The 15,524-nt window shown below is 40.1% G+C and overlaps 1 protein-coding gene across 4 annotated transcripts in view; it reads left to right on the top strand.

The window, feature by feature from the left end:
• The window catches only part of RAF1 (Raf-1 proto-oncogene, serine/threonine kinase), a 98,747-nt gene that overhangs the window by 40,047 nt on the left and 43,176 nt on the right, over positions 1-15,524 (top strand). The gene's annotated exons all lie outside the window — the stretch shown is intronic.

Consider the following 15,524-nt stretch of genomic DNA (forward strand, 5'->3'; position numbering starts at 1 on the left):
TTGTTTCGCGGGGGGGGGAGGGGGGGAGAGACCGCGCGCCGTCGTGCCCTCGAGGCGGTGTGTGTGTGTGTGTGTGTGTGTTTGGCTGCGAGGAAGGCGGGCAGCGCAGACCTCTGCCTGCTGGCGTCCGGGCCGTGTGCGATGCAGCAGGTCCCTCTGGCTTTATTGACAGGGGGGGGGGGAGCAGCGGGAGTGGATGATGCTGCTGCTGCTGCCGCCGCCGCCGTTCCCCGACGCCCTCTGCAGCTAGTTGGCGCTTTCACGCCCGGTCGCTTGAGCCTCCTTTCTTCCCTGTCCCAGCCAGGATTCAGCCAGGATCGAAGGCACGGTCGTGCGTTCGATCCTGGCTGAATCCTGGCTGGGACAGGGAAGAAAGGAGGCTCAAGCGCCCGTGCGTTTTCGCCCTTGGTCTCTGCGGGTTTTGCAGCGTGTGGACCGCGCCGTCCAGCAAGCGGTTCACCCCCCTGCCTTTAGACCAGTGGTTCCCAACCTTTTTTTTGACTAGGACCTTTTTGTTCGCTGCAGGGACCCCAAGGTTCAAAATAAAAATTCCGAGAGTTTGAAAATAAACTTTAATCATAACTGTTAGGTCAACAAAAATATGTTCTGGTAGGGGAGGAGCTTTCGTGAGCCACAGCGCACTGCTTCAGATATCTGCAGGTATCTGAGGAAGTGAGCTGTGGCTCCCGAAAGCTCATACCCTACCAGAACATATTGTTGTTAGTCTTGAAGGTGCGACTGGACTCTTACCTGAAGAAGTGAGCTGTGGCTCCCGAAAGCTCCTACCCTGCCAGAAAGTATTTGTGTTAGTCTTTCAGGTGCTACTGGACTCTTGCCCTTTTCTACTACTGCAGACAGACTAACACGGCGACCCACTGGGAATTATCTTGTTAGGGAAACATTAAACTTAGAATAATATTTGAATATATATTTTTATAATAGAGAACTTTTAATTGAAAATATTAATTTATTATGGGTTTATAACTTTGTTTCGCGGACCCCTGGTTTGGTTCTCGTGGACCCCTGGTTGAGAACCAGTGCTTTAGACGGATCTGTTCGTTTCTGCTCGAGGTGACCTGGGAAGGGATGTAGAAAAGAGCAAGAGTCCAGTAGCACCTTAAAGACTAGCAAAAAATATTTTCTGGCAGGGTAGGAGCTCACGCTGTGGCTCACAAAAGCTCCTACCCTGCCAGAAAATATTCTTGTGAGTCTTTAAGGTGCTACTGGACTCCTGCCCTTTTCTACTACTGCAGACAGACTAACACGGCGACCCACTGGGAAGGGATGGTTTGGGTCCGTGGCAGACGGCGTTCCGTCGATGGGTGCTGCTCCCTGAAGTTCCAGGGGCTCTTCCAAAGGGGTTGATCTGCCAAAGTGGCAACAGCAGCATCCTTTGGACGAATCCATTTACTCTTCTGGGAAAAGTAAACAAAACGTCCTTCAGTGTTACACAGTGTTACTGTCCTTCAGTGTTACTCCTCTGAAGATGCCTGCCACAGCTGCTGGCGAAACGTCAGGAAAGAAAATACCAAGACCACGGTCACACAGCCCGGATAACCTACAAGAACCAATGAACTCTGACCTGTGAAAGCCTTCGACAATATTTTAAACAAAACGTGTTTGAAATGTTAAGAGGTGATTTAGAAGCGTTCGTAAATAGTCCTCTTGGGGGGGGGGTGAGGAGAAGCTGCAGAAAGGGGGCTCCCATAACTCTGTGTGTCCCAGATGTGTTTTGTTTGATTTAAAATAGGTAGGGAGTGGGCCAATTTGCATGATACTGCACAGAAACTGAGGTGGTTCCTGGGCTCTATACAGAAGACAGACATTATGGAGGAAGAACTGTTAGCAGCAATTGTGTCTTTTTTTTTTTGGGGACTTGAGACAAAGGAGTATTTTTGTTTGAGCCTTCTCAGTTTGTTTCTTTGACATTAACTGGTCTTGATTTGTTTAAGATCAAACACAGTGTAGGTAATGCAAACCAAGCCAGTGATTGTAACTTAAACAGGCTTGACTTGAGTTCAATTTGGCTTGTTTGCTTGGAGTGGGGGAAATCTTGCTTATATAAACAAGTACATGATTTTGTGTGTGTGTGTGGTGTAACCCTAAAGGCTCTATCAATGCAAACTTATTATTGTTTAGCTGTAATTAGGTTCCAGAGATTTCAGCGTGACATTCTACCCCAAACTGCTACTTGAATATTATAGACCCGATGAAGTTCCTTTTTTTTAAGTGTGGAAAAGGGTGTAATTCTAAGTAAACATGCTATTGAATGGACCTTGTCTTTGTTGAGTTGGAGGAACATAGTTCTTGAAGACACCGTAGTCTTATGGAGAACTTAACATCCTAGGGCCTTTTTCAGTTCAAGGGAGCTTGTAGGCCTGGCTGAAGCCTTGGTAGAGCTGCTGCTGATCAAAATAGATAGTACTGAGCTCAAAAATATACCAGTGCCAGCTTCTCACTACTTTAGCATTTTCTTACTTATGTACAAATCGCAGGTGATCACTGAATTAAAAAAAATATCTCTGAAGCAAGGGCCTTTCTAAGCTTGCTCACTGTTTAAATACAATAGCAGTCAGGGATTAGTTGGGCAAGTACTGGATCATTTGTTTCAATTATGTCATCAGTTACCATTGTCACTGGTTTAAATGCACTGGATATTATTTGAAGCTTTCTTCAGTCAGAATTCTAATTTCAAGTGGTCCTATTTCTGATTTAGCATACTATTTTATGCAGAGGTTGATTTGTCTGGGAAACAGTTCTTGCTGTGTACATATTTAAAATATTCTATAGTTGGCACATGATGTTATACTAAGTGCTTTGTTTTTCATAGTGAATTTACATAAAATTTAATTGACTGTGATCCCTCCTGTAGCATTAAGAATGGCAAGTTATGGTGAATAACATGCTGGTGAATAATTCCTTCACAATTTTTAACCATGTCTTCTGAGTGGTGCTGAGAATGGATTGCTATTTTTTAAGACAAATGGGCACATGTGTTCATTTGAAGAGTGTAGCCATTGTAAAAAATAATTCACAAAAGGAATGCCGAGGGGTAAGACCACAAACTGCCCTGAAATCTTTGATTATAATGTTTGTTTGAACAATGTAATATCAAACTTGTGTCCATGAATTTGTTTGCAGCGGTAAGTATGGCACTGCTTTGCTGTTGTCCTTTCTGAGCAGGTCCTACACAAGAAGGCTTCATCTGTACAAGTGAGTTTAGATATCAAAATAAAATAGGTTTTTAACTTGGTAAAAGTTGTGAAATTCGGGTTTTCAGTTTATTCCATTTTACAGTAGTACATAGAGTAATGTTGTTGGATGATATGTGGTGTGTGTGCTTGTTAGAAATGTCAGTGCTGCTTGGATTCTTATCAAGTATATGACAACTTGCTGTTTGCCTTCCAGCTTGGTGTTCAGGAATTGTGGCATAACTAAAGTTGCTTTGAATTCTGACAGATCCTAATAAACTGCATCCATTAGCAGTGAACCCTATTCATTTCATATAGTTTCGCACAAGAATATTCTGGACATGTTGTATATTTTTGGGTTTTGAACAGAGAAAAGTTAGTTCACTAAGTTGCTGAATGGGTGTGGTGTTAACAGTAATTAAATCTGGTTTAAAACTTCAAACCCAAGGGGCCTTAAGGTTGTGTTTCATGCTATAATTTGTAGAGTATTATGGGAGCCAAATTTTGAAATCTGTTTTTTAAGGACAAACCTGTTTTGGACAGTAGGCAAACATGAAGTCTGAGGTGAAGAGGAATTAGGAGAGAAATAACACCTTTTATTTAAACGTTAGCTTGCTTGAAAAGGACAAGGAGTACTGTGTATCTTCTGTTTACAGAGTTGTACTCATTCCTTAACCAGCTGTTGAGATGGTATCATTAGGCTACTTTGTGCTGTTGGCTTAATTACAGCATAGCGTCAACTATAGGGGTTTTTGCTGGGTAATCATCAACCTAGAGTCAGTGGTCAGGGTGGGGGGAATTGCTGAAGTCTGTTGCACTTCATTTGCCGTCATTAAGACTGCAATTCTAAAAACACTGTCCTGGGAGTAAGCCCTATTGAATAAAATGAGACTGACTTCTGAGTGGAACTGCTTAGGGTTGCTCCCCAAGCCTCTGTCGATTGTGCTGCGAGTTTGGTGTATCATCTGGGACAAGACAAAAGTGGCTTTGTTGGTGTACTTTCAACCATGCAAAAGTCTCCTTACCTGAGCCAGATACTGGGCATGCTTCCCTATTGATGAGAATTATGTATATTGCTATTTTGTGATTTATGTGATTTTCATTGTTTATATTGTTTTAATTGTTTGTAAGCTATTTTCGGCAGTATAAATGATTAAAATAAATGTTTTCACTGACTGTAAACAGCAAATTATAGCTGACAGTGATTATAAGGGTGGACTAAATTGCGTCTTGCAGTCCTAATGCTGAAGTTGGAACAAATCATGGTAGTGAAACAGATCTACTTGATTATTGTATATTTCAGTTGCACAAGTGCTTTGTTCATGATTTACAAGAGCATGGGAATAGCATGGAAATATTGATAGAACCATAGGTGCCTGTAGACAGAAGTATAAACCATGGGAAGGGGTTGGACCTTTTCAGTGTGGTAGCCTCTACCCAAGTTCTCAACAATTTACAAGCATTAAACAAAAGCTGCTTGCATGTTTACCTTCTCAATTATTTCTCTCTAGCTAAGAAATGTGAACTGCATCTCCTCTTAAATACACTTGATAACTCATGAGAAATTTCTTAAATTGCACACCTGTATTATTTGGCACAAACATTGCCATTTAGATTTCTACTAGGTGAAGGTGTTTGTTGGATGGGTACATCCCCCTAAGTTCAAGATACCTAGGAAACAGTGATGCAATAACTTGCTGCAGGCAAGTAATATAATGGTGTACTCATTATTGAAAGCTGTTTGCACTCTGCTTCTGTTCTTCATATTGGCATTTTGCAGAAGAATAAGTAACATCTGTGCTTCTTGATCTATTTCAGGCATGCACATCTTGTGACCAACCAAACAAAATGCAACCTACCAGCCATATATTGTCAAATGATTGACAACTTCCCTTTTATTGCAGTTCCAGGATTACAACAAATACAGAAAGTTTATCAAATACTTATGGATAAATGACTGTTGTGCTGTGTTGCTTGAAGGATTGTACATGCACAGTGCTGACTTATTTTTTTAGAGGACTTGCTGTTTCTATCGGAAGTTAATTTTCTCTATGGTATGCTTGAATTGGGTATGAAGCAGTGGAGTAGTTCTTATTTTTAGATGTATTTTTGTATGCTCCAATAACAAATAGAATAAGCTAATAAGAAAATATAAAGTTGAATGCAAATGCGGGATTGAGTTGTCTCTCTCCGCCTTTTACTTTGATCACGGTAGTTCATACATGTGGAGCTAACGGGTTATAAAAAGAAAGCCAGCTGATGTTGCATTCTAGGCAGTAGCTATATAATGGAAAGATTCTTCTTTGGCATCTTCAGTAGTGCTATTTTTACCTATTCCAGTAGATCTGTCCTTTTGATTTCAATAACTGAAAATTTTATTTGCATTACATCTATAAGAAAGTTTGTGATGGAAAAAATGCTTTTTTGTGTGTTTGAAAAGGAAAAATAAATAAATGGTACAATACCATGCAGAAGCAAATCATTTTTATTTTAGCAAAAAGACATTTTTAATTGGGTCAAGCTTGAAGAATACCTTTCTTGATTTCCCTTCAAATCCAATATTTTGTCAAAGGCTTTTATTGAAGAAACAAAAACGTTTCAAGAACCTTGATCATAGCTATAATAATATGTAGCATTTATACAGCAGTCTGTAGCGTTCAGAGTCTTTCGTATACTTTATCTTGGTAATCTGTACAATGTGCGAAAGAACAGTATTAACAAGATCATTGAAAATTTGGGGGAAATGAAGCTGAGTGATAGTGGCATCTAAGGCACTCTGGTAACTAAGATCACATTTGAATCCAGGACTTCCTTATACACACTGCTAGCATCACTGGCTCTCTTCTATAGCAATGGTCCTCCTTAATAGTCCTCCCTAAAGGACTATGTCAGCTGCCCTGTTGGATAAAGATTGAATTAATGAGAGACTTTGAAAGTATTGCTTTGGGAATTTTTTGCTTTTTTCTGGACTGACTAGTCTTGAATCTAGTCTCTTGCCCGTTTAACACTAACTAGTACCTTTTCTTGCCTTCTCTTCCTTGTAGAATTGATCACTTGTATATTATTTTAAACTGCACTGAACTCTGCAGAGCTATGTCATATCCTCATGCAAGTGATTTGTTGTATATGCTTCATGAACACTACTATATTTTCAGTTTTTTGCTAAACTGTTTCTTCACTAAGTAGTGGCGGACCTTCTAGAACTAGAATGCATTCAGCATCTGTCAGGGATACTATTTTTCCTGTATGTGAGAGGTACAATCATCCCATTTCTTCGTGGACAAATATGACATATGGACGAGACAATCATAGACAATACTTCCTTTGATTGCAGCTTCTGGAAAAAGTGGTACCCTATCATGGAATTTGTGATAATATGTAATTGCCTGTAGTTTTCACAGTACTCATTAGGTGATGAGAGAAATATGTTGTGTGGATTGACTACAGTTTGTTATCTATTGTTTAAAGAAAAAGCTGTGTTAATTTTATATGTATTTTGAGAATTGTGGAGCCATGTGCAGAATATAGACTGCATGATCATGTTCTCCAAGTACTTCAGGATGCATGGCATAGAGTATCATTACAGAATGTTTTCGTACAGGCTTCTTCATCTCTGAACTTGGCATGCTGAAGTGCTTTGGATACCTTACAGCATACTTTGTACATTGCATGAAATCAGGTTGACATTATAACAGAATAAAAACTTCTGCTTTGATACCTGCATGTTCTTCATCTCTTTCCTGTGTTTTACTAATTCATTTTGAAATAGTTATAGTAGTGTATAGTATATATAGTGGTGGCTATTTAAAATAAAACAGGTGGCTAACTTTTAATCTGGTTTGAACCATCCATTTCCTTAGATCAATGACATGTGTGTTCCAGCTTCTAGATGCTCTAGTGAGACCAAACAAAACAACTTACAAAACTTCCTCTGGTTTCAAAGACAAATGAGTAGTTAGCATACTTAACTGTTGCCCATATGTTCACATGGATCATCTCTATAAAGCTTGCGGCTGGAAATCTGCAAAGTGTATGAGCAATATGTTGAGCGGTTTTGCTCTTAGAGTCCTAACTCCAAGTAACGATTACGGGAGCTTTGCCATTCAGACAGCTAACTGAAATCTTTAAGCAGTGTCAATGGCTGATTTAGACAACAGGTTCCCTGGATAAGAAGACATCTTCTGTCATCTGTCCTCTTAGGAAGCTTTATTGAATTTGTGGGGGAAATGTTTGTGTTACTTGTGAGTAATGAGTCAACAATGTCTTCCTTGTGAGTAGTGAGTGGACGCAGTCTGGTTGCAGAGGTGATGGAGTCCGTGGATTTCAGCTTGAGGCTGCACTATGTCTGCTTGGTTGTAGGACTGTTTGACCGGTGACCTCAGACGTTGATTTTTCTTGCTGGCCCCACCTACTTTCTACAGCACGTTCCTTTGTAGCAGCATGTCAAAGCATAGCATACAGAGATAGAACTAGGCTTGTGTAGTGTTAAATTAAGTAATGAATTCCATGGCCACTACCACTTCGACATTTAGGCTGTGTCTTATTAATCATGTGCCATTTTTACCACTATTTCATGGAATTTGTGTACGCTGTGGGTAGGAGCCGAAGTACCATAAGCTTGTAATCCTACCTATTTGAAACTGAGACTTCTCGGCAGAATTAGGTTTGCCTCCCTGGATGTGTTCCAGAGCACTGATAATTGGGAATGCATTATACAAATGGTGTTTTGGGCCCCCTCTGTATTCTGGGTGTCAGGGAGGGGAATGCTGGTCTCCTTCATTAGGCAGAACAATGCAAAAAGCTGTCACCTTGTTTATTAGGCAGGCTTAGGCTATTAATGTGTGACTTCTTGTGGTTTAGAACAAGTAGCAAGGACTAAGTAGTATGACCAGCCTGGGCAATATTTGATTTTCTGCTTCTGTAGATTTGCTTGAACTTGGCTTTTTGGATGGATTGTGTGTTTATGGTGAGAACATTAAAAAATTAAAATTATTCTAAAATAATTTTATAAAATAAATATTTTATAAATATTTTATTCTAAAATAAATACTAAAAATAAACAGACGTTTCTAATAAGAGAACTTTCTGGCATAGTAGCCTAAATCTAGACTTTTCTGTTTTTAAATTTTACCTTTCGCTGTCTTACCTTGTAATGGTTTGAAATGTGAGGGAGAACAGTGTTTCATGTAATATGTTTTGTCATAAAATTCTAGATATGCCATTAAAGTATACAAAACAGAAGAGAATGATTTTACTATTTTGGAAGATGGATGAAAAGTGGTATGATACAAAACATATTTTCAGGCAGGGTATGAGCTTTCATGAGTCACAGCTTAATTCTTAAGATACTCATACCCTGTCAGAAATTTTGTTAGTCTTTAAGATGTGACTGGACTCTTGCTCTTTTCTATTGCTACAGATAGACTAACACAGCTACCCATTGCGATCTAAGACATTGCTAGTCTTTGTGTCTAGCCTGTTTCTAGCAGGCTATCCCCCTATTTCTAGGGCCACAGTGCCAAATAATAGTTATAAATATTGCATTTTATGATGTTAAATCAGCAAAGGAAGCTTTGGTTTGGTAGTTAAGTATATATTTCAGTTTTCCAAAAATTCTTTTAGCATATATTTCAATTTCTACAAAAATTTCAATTTCCTCCCAGGTGCCGTGGTAGAGCATAATCTGCAGCAGAAATGTGGATAGCTTTATAGGTATCATTTAGGGCAATGGAAACTTACCATAAGTTGAAGGTTATGTGTATTAAAAGTACCTGGTTGAGAGCCTGGTTGTAATTGACAGACATATCCTATTTGGTATTCATAGGGCTGCAGCACAGAGCTACATTTTTCACAGCAGTGATGCTGCCGAAAGCATGATGGTAGTGTTCCATGCTGAAAGTATTTACATATGTTCTGATCAGGATGATGGATTTGGTGGAATCTTTAAGGCAAATGTAATCTATACAGCAGTAGTTCATATGGAATGATCTCATTTGCAAAATACTTCAGCCAGCCCTTGGAAATCATGAAATTTGACAAGCACCAGTAGGTCATATTTTACATGTTAGGTTTTGAACTTTTATTCATGCACTGCCATGTTTATAAGCAAAAGAGCTTTAAATTTTAGTACAGCTGGAGTTGAGTTACATTAAAATATTTTAGGCTACATGTAGTTTGTAGTCTTGTTTTCTGTTCATGTGCACACAAAAATAAACTTGCTGTGATAAACTTTCCAAATCTAAAAGTGTATTCTAAAATTCATTATGCTTTCTTCCCATATAAGCATTTCACTTTCTCCTAGTAGTCATATATACTACTGTGACATTTATCTTCCTGTGTTCCCCATAACTTCTTATTTTTAAACTCCACTGTTAATGTTTCTGGAAGAGACCTTTAAAAATCCCTTAAACCAAATGGCTGTAGACAACACAGTAATAATATGTTCTCTCATTCAGTGGTTTCCAACCTTTTTGGTATGGTGAGCCAACCAGGGCTGGTCCAAGGTGTTTTTGGCAACCTAGGCAAACTATGACCTTGGCACCCATCTCGTTCAGCATGCCATTTTCTATAGTGGCTAGCCAGATGTTTTTGAGAAACCAACCACCATTGCACAAAAGGTGTAGCTGTCCCCACTCTGAACCCTTTGCATATGGTGGTTACATTCCAGCCTTTGACCATCCTTTCCTTCTTCATTACTCCCTTGAATCCCCCCAAGATTCTTACTCTCACTATTCTCATCCGGACATGATTCACTTGATCAACATGCATAAGCAGTGAAGAAAAAATATCAACTAATGTATGACATGAACGATAGTTTCTAAGGTCAGATCTTAGTTTCCGAAACATAGAAACGGAAAGGGCAGGGGTGGCCATTAAGGAGGACTGGCCTGCAACCCACTTGCAGAGGTTTTGTGACCCATTTTTGGGAAACACTACTCTAGTTGAAGCTTGTTGTTTTCAGTGGGCTTTGACTGGAGTAACTCTGCATAGGGTTGTACTGTAAATGTAGTGTTAATTTCTCATTTGGGGAGTATTTGTTCCATTTTAGAATAGAGGGTTTCTCTGTGGAATTGCTGGCTGTCCATAAATGCTACACATTAATGGCTTCTTGCAAATCTTTGAAGTTAGTTGTGGATGTTACAGTTTGCGGCTAAACAAAGTATGATGAGCAAGATTGGTTTCAGACTGCACATTATATCTACAAACATAATGGTAGCCTGGCAGGCCTTCTACAAAAGGAAAAGCTGCTGCTTGGTGGGATGATCAGGGGTGTTGGTGCTTTAGCCTTGTCCCTGCTCCAAATCTCCTAAAATTCCAGATTTTTTTTCCACTGAGGTTTCCAGTGTGTACTTGTGAGAACTTTTTCTAAAAATGCTGTCAGGCTCTGTTGCATTTGCATGTGATACCTAATTTTGTGCTCAAGATGTGGTAATTTAAATTGTTACAAAATTGTTAATGTTTTGGAATCTAGGGTTCAGTAGAGTAATCACTGTTCTGCCACTGAAGCCAGAACTTCTCCTCAGGCAGTTGTCTGCATTTCGTTATTTTTAATAGCCAGATTCTGTAGCTGGGCAAGGAGTGAAGACTTTTCCCTGGTGAATGTGAAAGGCAGGCCGGGGAAAAAAAATTCATATTTGTGCCAACGTTGCTGTTTCAGGCACCTATGAGAGTATGGTTGCCTGGAATTTTTCTGCTTAGTTGGAGGCATTTTTCCTTTCTACTTGACTTGCCCTTAGAAATTGTCACCTTTTTGTTTTTACCATTTCAATTCGTTTACCTTAAAAAATATGGGTTGGGGTGGAAGCAAAGACAGAACAGTATTTTAACTTGATAAAAGTTTGAGCTCCTGACTGGGAAGGTATTACAGAATGAAGCTCATTTGTTTTACACAGAGTGGGCAGTTAAATTTGGTAAATGAATGGACTTACTCTATGGAATAGGAATTAATTATCTGATACCATGTAGTATCCCTCAATGCAGTTCTTCTCCCCCCTATTTCTACCCCCAGCTGACCTTGTGGAAGAGCCCCTTAAGTTCAAAGCCAAGTTTCCACCCATATCCTACATGTATTTGTTTAGAAGTTCTTTTGATGTCATTGAAATTTCCAAGTAAGTATCTTCTATCTGTTGCACACCATCATACAAAAATGGCAGCAACAGAGAACTCTAGCTTTCCAAAACTATTGTAATAAAGCAGTGATAAAGAAAGGAATAGCTTTTATATAATACAGCCAGATTAGGCTGTGTGAAGTCCTAAACCTAGATGGCGTGCGTGGTTTTAGCATTTTAAGTTGTGTTTTCATGTTAGGAAAATATATTGATCAAGATATTGATCAAGATATGCAATCTAATATTTTAAAAGATTGTTAATCTCCCTTTCTGAAATGGCATATAGATCATTTTTGTCTGTTTCTTCCTAGGTGGGTGAACTGTATTTTTGGTTTCTGATCTTTTTTTTCCTAATGGAGAAAAGGCCAAAATGGCCTTTTCTCTTGGTTTTTTATTTATTCCACTTTGTCATATTGAATTTATGGCTGACGTAATCTGAGATGAATGCTGCTGTGCAGCACATCTGTGCAGATAACCTTCTGGCCTGTAAAGAATCTGACAGCAGTAATAAAGTTACCTACTGTAATTTGAAAATAGACCATGGTGATAAATGTATTGACTTCTGCATGGCTGTGGTTGGCTGGTGCATAGATTATTTCATGTACTGTCTCTGCTTCTGGAACACTTAAGAGCTGAGTTTCCTAGAATGGAAAGAAGTAAAAAAAAATTCAGGTTTTTTTTTGTAAATTAAAGACTTGCAACACTTTTCTAAAATCTTAAATTTTGATCACTGTGAAAGTAGCAAACAATTGCTCTTCCTTACCTAGCTGTAGATAAGAGCATGGCTACATGGTGCACAGTTAAATTAAGTGTATGTGCAAGACTTGAATTGACCTTTTCAACCTTTAAAATGCAGAATTTAAAGCAATTTCTGCTGCATCTGATACATATCTGGGTTTGAATCACTGAAAGTTTGTGCCCAAAACTATTGGCATTTCATGTAATTTATCTGGTTGATTGAGTTCTCTACGGGCCAGTTTCTCAAGTGTATACTGGCCGAATCCTGACTAAGGTGAATACTCATTAGGCAATGAGAACAGAACCTGAGATTTTAATAGGAACTGTACTCTGCAACTAGTTTGTAGTCTGAAGAAGGGAGTAGGGATAGTGGAGGGCCAAGTTTCATCCCCTCAAGAAACTTGTTCTTGAATCCCCCCCACCCCGCTGGCATATCTGTCTTCTATATATTGTTGCATCTGGCAAGGGGAATTGAATGTCTGGAAGTGGAGAAGAAATGATAGAAACAAAATCATAGCCTAGGAGTAGCCTCAAGTGTCTAGTTCACCTCTGAAAGAATGGGAAGGAAAAGAAGTGTTATGAGAGAGCTACATTATCTTCCTTTCTTTTCTTCTTTTGCTGCAATGAGCATTTGTCTTTCTGTCACTGACTCTTGCTGTACAATATAATTTTGTAGTCATTGGAGAAGGATGGTCTTTTATGAATAGATAGCCTTGTCCCTGCTGAAGTTGACCTACAGGAAAATGGGTTTCTTGTCCTGGAATAGCTACTCTTGAGTAAAGGAAATGGCCTAATCAGTTTAATATTTAAAAGAAAACCGGTTCCAGACCCCCTTTCTCCACCATTTCAAAAATATTATAGGGAATTAGTTAGCTGCTAAGTGAGAGTCAGCTGAGGCAAATCTTCAGTGTTACCCTTCTGTGCTAGCCAGATTCTGTAGCTGGGCAAGGAGTGAAGACTTTTCCCTGGTGAATGTGAAAGGCAGGCCGGGGGAAAAAATTCATATTTGTGCCAACGTTGCTGTTTCAGGCACCTATGAGAGTATGGTTGCCTGGAATTTTTCTGCTTAGTTGGAGGCATTTTTCCTTTCTACGTGACTTGCCCTTAGTTACATTTCTGTGCTATCCTTCCTCCAGGGATCTCAGAGAAACATTTTAACCTTACAACAACCCTGTGAAGAAGGTTAGCCTGACAGTTAACTTGGCCAAGGATCACCAGTCACTTCATAACAAGGAGGATTTTAATTTTGGATTGCCCCATCCAAACATGACACTACCCACTACAGCCCTGAGCTTGAAGAAAGATCAAAATATAATTGAGCCAGGCAAATAAGAGGTGCCATGAAGTTCATGTTTGTGCACTTTAATAATACAAGCATCAGTATTTGAGCATACTTAATATGATCAACCTCATTTTTTGCCTCTGCTAAGAAAAAGTTCAAACTCCTGCTGGTCAGTGCTGTCTGTACTGACGTGTAGAAATAACAATGCAGGAAGCACATCTCCAACTAGGTTCACAAATTTGTGCAGAATGTAGGGCTTCTGCAAACACTTGAGAGCTGGTTCGTCCCTGCCCGTCTTCAGAGGCTCTGCTTTGAGTTCCTCCACTGACAGACATAAAGCCTGTAGCCAGGAAAGAGGCCTTGTCCAGCCCACAGCCCTCCACTTAGTTTCGTTTACTAAACTTTGATGCCTGTCCTCCCAACCCTCAGCCCCTGTTGAGTATGGGTTTTTCTCTCTTCTCTTGATTGAGGCTTCCTCTTGTAGTAGTAGTACAGATTTATTGCATATAGCCAAAGGCCGTTACAATCAAGTAGACACAATCAAATACTTGTAGTGGTGGTAACATTGATCTTGCTACTACTGCTCTCTGAAACTACTTTAATACTGCTGCTTATTGTTTTTTGGTGTTAGTATTTCCTATACTAACTTGAGTTAGTATTTCTTGTACTTTTTTTATGGCTTCAACTATAGAAAACTGGAAACTGCCTAAATAGCTAGATTAGCTGAGACTGTGGGATATAAAGGACACGTGTGTGTTTGAGTTTGAGGGAATGTGATTTGAAGCAGTCCAGTTGAATTTCCACCTCAGAATTCGGCACTGGTGGAATACACAGGTTGATTTGGTATAACAATGGGGTGAAGAAAGCATGGACTCACTCGGTGGCGTAGGTTCACTCACTGGTGCCCCAGCCACCACCATTCTCTCTCCATTCTGCTATTTGGGGTTAATGGTGAAGTCTTAGTGGTAAGGTTTACTGAGAACATGAATGAAATACAGTGATTTCATACAGCGCATTTGTATCCTTGGTATGTGCTACATAAATTACTTTCTAAACAACCCTGTGCTGTACTTCAAACCATCTATTGCAGGATGCCAGCCCTCCCCCACTTACAGCCCTTTGCCCAACCTGGCTTTCTCTCCTGCATACTATACAGTAGCCTATCTTCCCCTTGCTTTTAGCATTGCACTTCTAAACTAATGCTTTCATTATAATTCCAGTCCAGCAATGAGCCATAGGTTATAGGGGTTAAAGAAGGCTGGTATTCCCAATTTTCCCACCTGTTTCTCTGCCAGCTCTTAGTGTTACCACTCTTTATTTCTCCTAGTGCCAAAGAAGTAAGAGAAGACAGGGCCTTATACTAGGCAAGTGCATTTAAACTCACAGTGTAATATTAGGCATTTCAGTGGATCCCAAATCCAACCCGGCAGTGTCACAGTATGCATGTGTCCTGTGGTAGTGTATCAGGTGACATAAGGCTCTCAGGCTGAGTTTCTAGTCCAGCCAAATATACATTTTAGTGTAGAAGGACTGGCATGTTTCAGGAAGGTACTATATTGAGTTGAGGTGGTGGTACAATGTACAGTAAGAGAAAGTATGCACTCCTTGGCAACTGTGCTGTTGATACCACAAAGACGTCACAGAGACATGGCTGGGATGGGGGGGGGCTGGATCAGGCAACCGCAGGTTGGCAACCTAGTGGAGCCTGCCCTGTGGGCATGCATGCGAGCTGAAGGGGGGAAGTGTGGCTATGCACTCCTGGACCACAACTGCAGCACACACTGCACCTTCTTAAAGGCACAGGTCCCCACCAAACAAAATGGAGGCAGTGGTTAAAAAAGGAGAGGAAGGGGGCCCTACAGCCCCGTGCACTAGGAGTGGCCACAAGCAGGGCCAACCAGGAGTATGTCCCATGTTAGAAATAAATTCTGGGGGGTGTTGGGAATCAAAGGAAGGGTGATCAGGAGTTCCCTGAAATCCCAACCATTTAGCACAGGCTTCTTAACATCGAGCCTCAGATTAACCAGAGGAGTGGAGACCGGAGAGCCAGGATTCCAAAAGCAACTTTCATTGAATACGATGCAAATGTCATCGAACATGATGCATTGCAAATCAGTTCCCCAAGAGATACTCCCCCTGGGCCTTGTCAATAAAACTGACTGAGCAGGAGCAATCTGCTAAAGGAGATTTGTTTCCTGTGCTTCA

Source organism: Euleptes europaea, chromosome 1, assembly GCF_029931775.1.
Source record: "Euleptes europaea isolate rEulEur1 chromosome 1, rEulEur1.hap1, whole genome shotgun sequence".
In the NCBI taxonomy this organism is placed as follows: Eukaryota; Metazoa; Chordata; class Lepidosauria; order Squamata; family Sphaerodactylidae; genus Euleptes; species Euleptes europaea.